General features: G+C 46.4%; 1 long non-coding RNA gene across 1 annotated transcript; it reads right to left on the bottom strand.

Annotated features, from left to right (window-relative positions):
• Window positions 1-242: 242 nt before the first annotated feature.
• On the bottom strand, window positions 243-5,259 carry LOC144732691 (uncharacterized). The gene is made up of 3 exons (XR_013588226.1): window positions 5,195-5,259; window positions 821-989; window positions 243-494 (listed from the first exon to the last, which is right to left on the bottom strand). It is a non-coding gene; the product is annotated as an uncharacterized LOC144732691 (long non-coding RNA).
• Between the last annotated feature and the right edge of the window lie 1,599 nt (window positions 5,260-6,858).

The raw sequence follows: 6,858 nt of genomic DNA on the forward strand, positions 1-6,858 counted from the left end.
CTCGGAGAGCTAATAATTTGGTGTCAAATGCCAACTACCACGGACCTGTTTTTAAACAGTACGAAGTCCGACCCTCCTAACACGCGAGGACAGTGCCACGGTCGTTGCCCTTTCTTGGCAGAGCTAACCTAGGGAGTTTCATGAAGCCCACCGCCATTGCCAATAACTAAATTTGCATAACGAGGAGAGCCAACCACAGCCACTGCTCGCTGGTTTCAAACTTCACACGCATGAGTCACCAAGACCATGACTGACCAGTTTGCCAGCAATTTTAATATTTATCTCATATTTTAAGGATATTTATTTCGGTTTATCAGCAACAATAGGCGGGCCATAGGGCCCCCTCGTGAGGAACACGATCCTGGAATGGGGCATGGCCGGCCACGAGGATCCGCGTTCACGTTGCCATGAATGCTTGGAAGTCCACGCTGGCACCTTGGTTCTCGTGCAGATCCCCCATGATCTTGCGCACTTCATCCGGGGTCACACGCACCCTGTAGGCGTGATAGCAGGAACAGTTTCTGCTACAGGCAATGCACAAATCTCTGCTCAGTGCTGCATCGAGAGTAAACATGCCATGGTGGCCATAAGACCAGCCATAAAGCAACCCCTTAGCAATGGCTACTCCCGCTCAGTCGTTCAAGCAAAACCCAGCACCACGGATCCTGGCGACACCTCAAGGCGTCCCGGCTCCAGGCCATGGGGCTCCCACAATGTGCATTCTTCGAGCCGGGCAGCTGTACGAGGTGCGGTCACAGCGACAAACACGGCTTTAAAAATGCTCGAGGTGCTGTTGCCGTGGAGCCCACAAGAAACCCACCGCCAGGTAGGGCCGCATGTGTTTTACGAGCAGAGTCTGCAGCGTGTGCTTCCTCATGGAGACGCTCCCCGCGCCTCCTTCACAGTTGGCGCAGAACTCGCGCACGAAGATGTCCATCACAGCACTCAGATCCTCCATGGTGGCAGCAGAGGACGGCATCACGAGATTCCTTCACAGAACATTATTTTACAACGTCATTCATGCAACGGCATCTCGATGCACAAATGCAAAAAAATCCCACCAACTGAACACATAAGAAAAAAAACAAAAAATATAAAATACATCCGTTAGGCCCACAATACCAACATTTCGCCAGATTTGAGAACCTTCACAGGAGTGGCCAAAAAGGTGAGCCAGATTGACCATAAAAATATAAATTGCTTATTTCCCAGCGTATGCATGGACTAATAATTTGGCGTTTAGTTCATATTTGAATATGTTACTTGATTTGATCGGATGTTTAAAAAGTGGAAGGTCCAGGCTGGGAGCAACAGATGAAGGTCAGAAAGCAAAAGACAGATGGCGTTGCGATTGATGATCAGACATTTTGTACCTTGTTGGAAATAAGAAATTTCTCACATGGAACCACCAATGCAGATGTAGGATTGTTTTTGCGGAGAAGATAGTTTGCACAATTTATTTGTCCTCCTCGGCTTCATTGAGTAGCCTCGAATAGTCAGTCGTGGTTTTCATAAAGCAATTGATCATACGATTTGGAAGTGATTGTTGCAGATTTGTAAAATTACCTTAAGACCAGTTTCCCCCCCCCCAAATTTCCTCTAAGCAACGTTTTTTTGATCATGCAAAAGGTGTACCATGAAGCTGAAGGTCAAAGAAAATGGATCAGAGAAAGATCGTCTACCTCTGATTGTTTGATTAGTGGTTTACAGAAGGTGTAACATGAGAAAAGGAAAGTGGGATCTTTAAAATCATGAATGGGCAAGGAGAGTAGAGCAGGTGAGATATTTTTTATAAGACCGATAAGAAAAATATATGTCAGGTGGAGGATTTGGAAGACGGACAAATTAATGCAGTAAAGCACAGGAGATCGAGGAAACTATAATTTCAATGTTGTTTGATATTAGCAGATCTTTGACATTTCCTTTTGAAAAGAGGAAAAAGAGATTCGATATGGAAATTTAAGTCGCCAAGAATGATCACCGGAGGGGAAGTGCGACCCCTGGTGTAAATTGGAAAATCCGATAAAATCACAAAGGAGCCTTAAGTGGGTGGTAGACTACATAGCTTCAGATGAGGAAAAGACACTTGAAGAGAAAGTTGCTCAAAAGAGCTGGCGTAGCTGGAACGTTTCATATTCACGAAATTGAAATTTGATGTAGCAAGCAACACCACCTCGACCTGAAAGCCGCGCAAATTCAAAGTAGTGAACCTGGAGGAACCGATTCAAGAAACGGAAAAATCTGACGTAGAATGCCACATTTTAGTAGAGGCAAGTCCCCTCCACAAGAAAATCATTATTAATGTTTATCTTTAAAAATGGACCTAATGTTTCATAAGGATAATTTAGTCGTTAGAAGTGGGGTAGGTGTAGATGGGATTAAAAATTTGATTGTGGAGGCTTTCGATTCTTGCATAGTTGCAGATGTGTACTTTTGTATCAAGGTGGGTATGAGAGTTTAAACCTAGACAACGATCAGAATACTGGGTTTATGGGTTTTAAGGAGCCGGCTCGCTTTATGGATGCATTATTTGACCACGCAGAGTGGATGCAGGAGGTCTGGTTGATGGAGAGTATACTGGTCTCAGCAAAAAAAACCACACGAGTGTAACTCATTGCCACAGTTCAGAAGTAGGCGCCGATTACTCGCAGCAGCCCCAAAACAGCTAGCCACCTGGTAGGAGCAGCCACGTTGGTTCAGCCAGCTAGTGTCGTCGCCGACAGGACCATATTACGCATAGGCAGGTGAAAAATCAAGCCACAGGCACACATTCACCATGAAGCAGTGAGCAGCAAGGTCTCAACCAACGACCACAGACGGCCCGCGGAACGACAGCAACAGATGGCCGGCCAAAGCACCGGGAAGAGGTTGATGGGATGGTGGCCACCACTACAGGATTCACTGGCCCAATATCCCCCAACATAACAGTTTGTTGGCAGCCAGAGTCAAGGGGAAAGGGGGGAGGGAAATGCTAATGGCAGACACCACCAGCCTCAGCAGACCAGAAGGCCCAGCAGGCTGGATGTTAATTAATCGGTCTAAAAGAGGGGTGGCAGGGGAAGGGGGGGGGGGGGTGTAGCGGCCGTCACCACCACAAACCAGAGGCCCGGGGGTGGAGGAGGCAGGAAAGGAAACGTGGGTAATAAGTGGTGCAATAGCAAGAACCTATTAAAGGCCAGTACCCGAGGGGGTGGGTGGTAGCACCTTGCCAAACTGCATGGATCAGAGAAAGATCGTCTACCTCTGATTGTTTGATTAGTGGTTTACAGAAGGTGTAACATGAGAAAAGGAAAGTGGGATCTTTAAAATCATGAATGGGCAAGGAGAGTAGAGCAGGTGAGATATTTTTTATAAGACCGATAAGAAAAATATATGTCAGGTGGAGGATTTGGAAGACGGACAAATTAATGCAGTAAAGCACAGGAGATCGAGGAAACTATAATTTCAATGTTGTTTGATATTAGCAGATCTTTGACATTTCCTTTTGAAAAGAGGAAAAAGAGATTCGATATGGAAATTTAAGTCGCCAAGAATGATCACCGGAGGGGAAGTGCGACCCCTGGTGTAAATTGGAAAATCCGATAAAATCACAAAGGAGCCTTAAGTGGGTGGTAGACTACATAGCTTCAGATGAGGAAAAGACACTTGAAGAGAAAGTTGCTCAAAAGAGCTGGCGTAGCTGGAACGTTTCATATTCACGAAATTGAAATTTGATGTAGCAAGCAACACCACCTCGACCTGAAAGCCGCGCAAATTCAAAGTAGTGAACCTGGAGGAACCGATTCAAGAAACGGAAAAATCTGACGTAGAATGCCACATTTTAGTAGAGGCAAGTCCCCTCCACAAGAAAATCATTATTAATGTTTATCTTTAAAAATGGACCTAATGTTTCATAAGGATAATTTAGTCGTTAGAAGTGGGGTAGGTGTAGATGGGATTAAAAATTTGATTGTGGAGGCTTTCGATTCTTGCATAGTTGCAGATGTGTACTTTTGTATCAAGGTGGGTATGAGAGTTTAAACCTAGACAACGATCAGAATACTGGGTTTATGGGTTTTAAGGAGCCGGCTCGCTTTATGGATGCATTATTTGACCACGCAGAGTGGATGCAGGAGGTCTGGTTGATGGAGAGTATACTGGTCTCAGCAAAAAAAACCACACGAGTGTAACTCATTGCCACAGTTCAGAAGTAGGCGCCGATTACTCGCAGCAGCCCCAAAACAGCTAGCCACCTGGTAGGAGCAGCCACGTTGGTTCAGCCAGCTAGTGTCGTCGCCGACAGGACCATATTACGCATAGGCAGGTGAAAAATCAAGCCACAGGCACACATTCACCATGAAGCAGTGAGCAGCAAGGTCTCAACCAACGACCACAGACGGCCCGCGGAACGACAGCAACAGATGGCCGGCCAAAGCACCGGGAAGAGGTTGATGGGATGGTGGCCACCACTACAGGATTCACTGGCCCAATATCCCCCAACATAACAGTTTGTTGGCAGCCAGAGTCAAGAGGAAAGGGGGGAGGGAAATGCTAATGGCAGACACCACCAGCCTCAGCAGACCAGAAGGCCCAGCAGGCTGGATGTTAATTAATCGGTCTAAAAGAGGGGTGGCAGGGGAAGGGGGGGGGGGGTGCAGCGGCCGTCACCACCACAAACCAGAGGCCCGGGGGTGGAGGAGGCAGGAAAGGAAACGTGGGTAATAAGTGGTGCAATAGCAAGAACCTATTAAAGGCCAGTACCCGAGGGGGTGGGTGGTAGCACCTTGCCCAACTGCATTTTTATCCCAAGTGGTGATGTTTATACACCAAGGCCCAGGACTGGTTAAGACCATCCTCAGCAGGCATCGAAACCGATCTCGCGCAGCTGGATATAAAAAAAAGCAAACCGCTATGCTACCGTTCTCATCTCGTGGACACGGGTTGACTCTGCACAGAACGAGTATTGTGTTCAGAACGACAAGAACCACGAGACGACCTGGCTTAACAAATCAGGAGCCTGACTTTAGAGCATATGCCTCAATATCACCGTCAAGTACAAGCAGCGCAGAGAATATTCAGAGCGTAATCTACGGATCTCGTCTCCACGAAACCCCTCCGCACTCGCTAAGAACGATAACTCACCGCGTCTATTTAAAAGAGGAGCAGAGACGAGAAACAACGACGGTGGTCTTTTGAGCGGGGATTAAATCCTCACCTGTGCTGGTGACGTCACCAAATCACCGCTTTCACCTGTGCTGGTGACGTCACTCAACATTGTGTTCAAGTTCATTTATTAGGTATAGCCCTGTGAGCCATTCAGCTCTTGAATCGGGTGCAACCGCAACAAACAAAAAACAAAAACATGAACAAAAAAACATCTTAAAGTGAATATGTGACTAAGTGCAAACAGAAAATCCAAGAAAAGACAGCAAAATATTGCAGACAAAACACCGTACACCAACGCTGTGTGCAAAAATCCCAGTGGGATGCAAGTCAAACAACAACAACAACAACCACAAGACAGCTTAGATTAAGGCCATCAGTCTAACTCTGTACTACAACAAACAAACATGGCTAAACCAATACACTTTTCGAAATCACCAAAATAAAGCCATGAAAGCAATGAAAAAGCAATCATAGGAACTGTGACAGAATTTTCACAATAAATGGCATAAACAACATGTACTACCAAAACCCTGCAGCCATAGCTGGCTGCATGAGTCACTCCACCTTTAAGATCAGCACACTAAATCAAAACACAGGTCATACTTTGTAGCGATCATCCGGAGCGAAACATTTTATTTTAGGTCACTGAATAGCACTGGCAGCTAGGGGTGTACAACTCCTCTAGAGCAGTTTTGAGTGAAGATCTCATAGGTAGTGACTCAAGTTTCAATTTATTGGCAACAGCATTCCAGACCCTGGGGGCATCAATAGCAAAGGCCCTTCCTCCAGTATATGTACGGCAATAGGGAATATTAAGCTGGTAAATGAGTGTAGACCTTAGGTCAAATTTGTTCTTTGAAACAGAGATGAGATCCAGCAGGTAATCTGCTGATTCTTTTGCAAGTACATCATGAATAAATAAGATCTGGTGCACAAGCCGTCGAACATTCAGAGATGTTAAGTTTGACCCAATGTAGAGGTCACAGTGGTGAGTCCTATATGGGCAGTTCAATGCAAATCTTAAGGCCGAGTGATACATTGAGTCAAGCTTCTTCAGTACAGTACTTGGGGCTGATTTATAAACAATGTCACAGTAATCAAGTAGAGGCAGTATGGTAGCTTTAATCAATTCCAAACGGAACATAGGGGGGAAGCAGTGCTTGTGTCGATATAGAAAACCAATTTTAATTTTTGTCTTTTTCCCAATATAATCAATGTGATCTTCAAAATTCAGTTTTGAATCCAGGATGATCCCAAGATACTTATAGATCTTAACTTGCTCTATTTGATCATTATTTAAGGAATGTAATTTGGGGAAAAATAAAAGACTCGGACGCTTCTCTCTGTCCTGTGTCCTTTATTTGGGTTCAATCTCTTTTCCCTCACGGTACCCCCTACATACTCTCCACTCTGCAGCCCCAGGCTGCTGTCGCTCACGTAGCCCAAACTCCCTCCTAGCAGCCCCGCCGCTGTCACGTCGTGCAGACCCCGGCTGCCCGACTCCTCCCTTGCAGACCCGCTGCTCTCTGCAGCCTCCTCGCTGCTCCTCTTGCCCCGGGGTCGGTCACCGTTGGCCGACGGTGCCGATCCTCGTGGCTCGGGTGTGTGGCGACCTCGCCACTCTCTCTCACCCTTCGCCCTGCGTGGCTTCTCACTTTCCCAGTCCCCGATCACTCCCGACCGCTTCCGGTTACCCCCCTTATAGACCCTTAC

Source organism: Lampetra planeri, chromosome 43 (assembly GCF_965212315.1).
Source record: "Lampetra planeri chromosome 43, kcLamPlan1.2.h2, whole genome shotgun sequence".
NCBI lineage: Eukaryota > Metazoa > Chordata > Hyperoartia > Petromyzontiformes > Petromyzontidae > Lampetra > Lampetra planeri.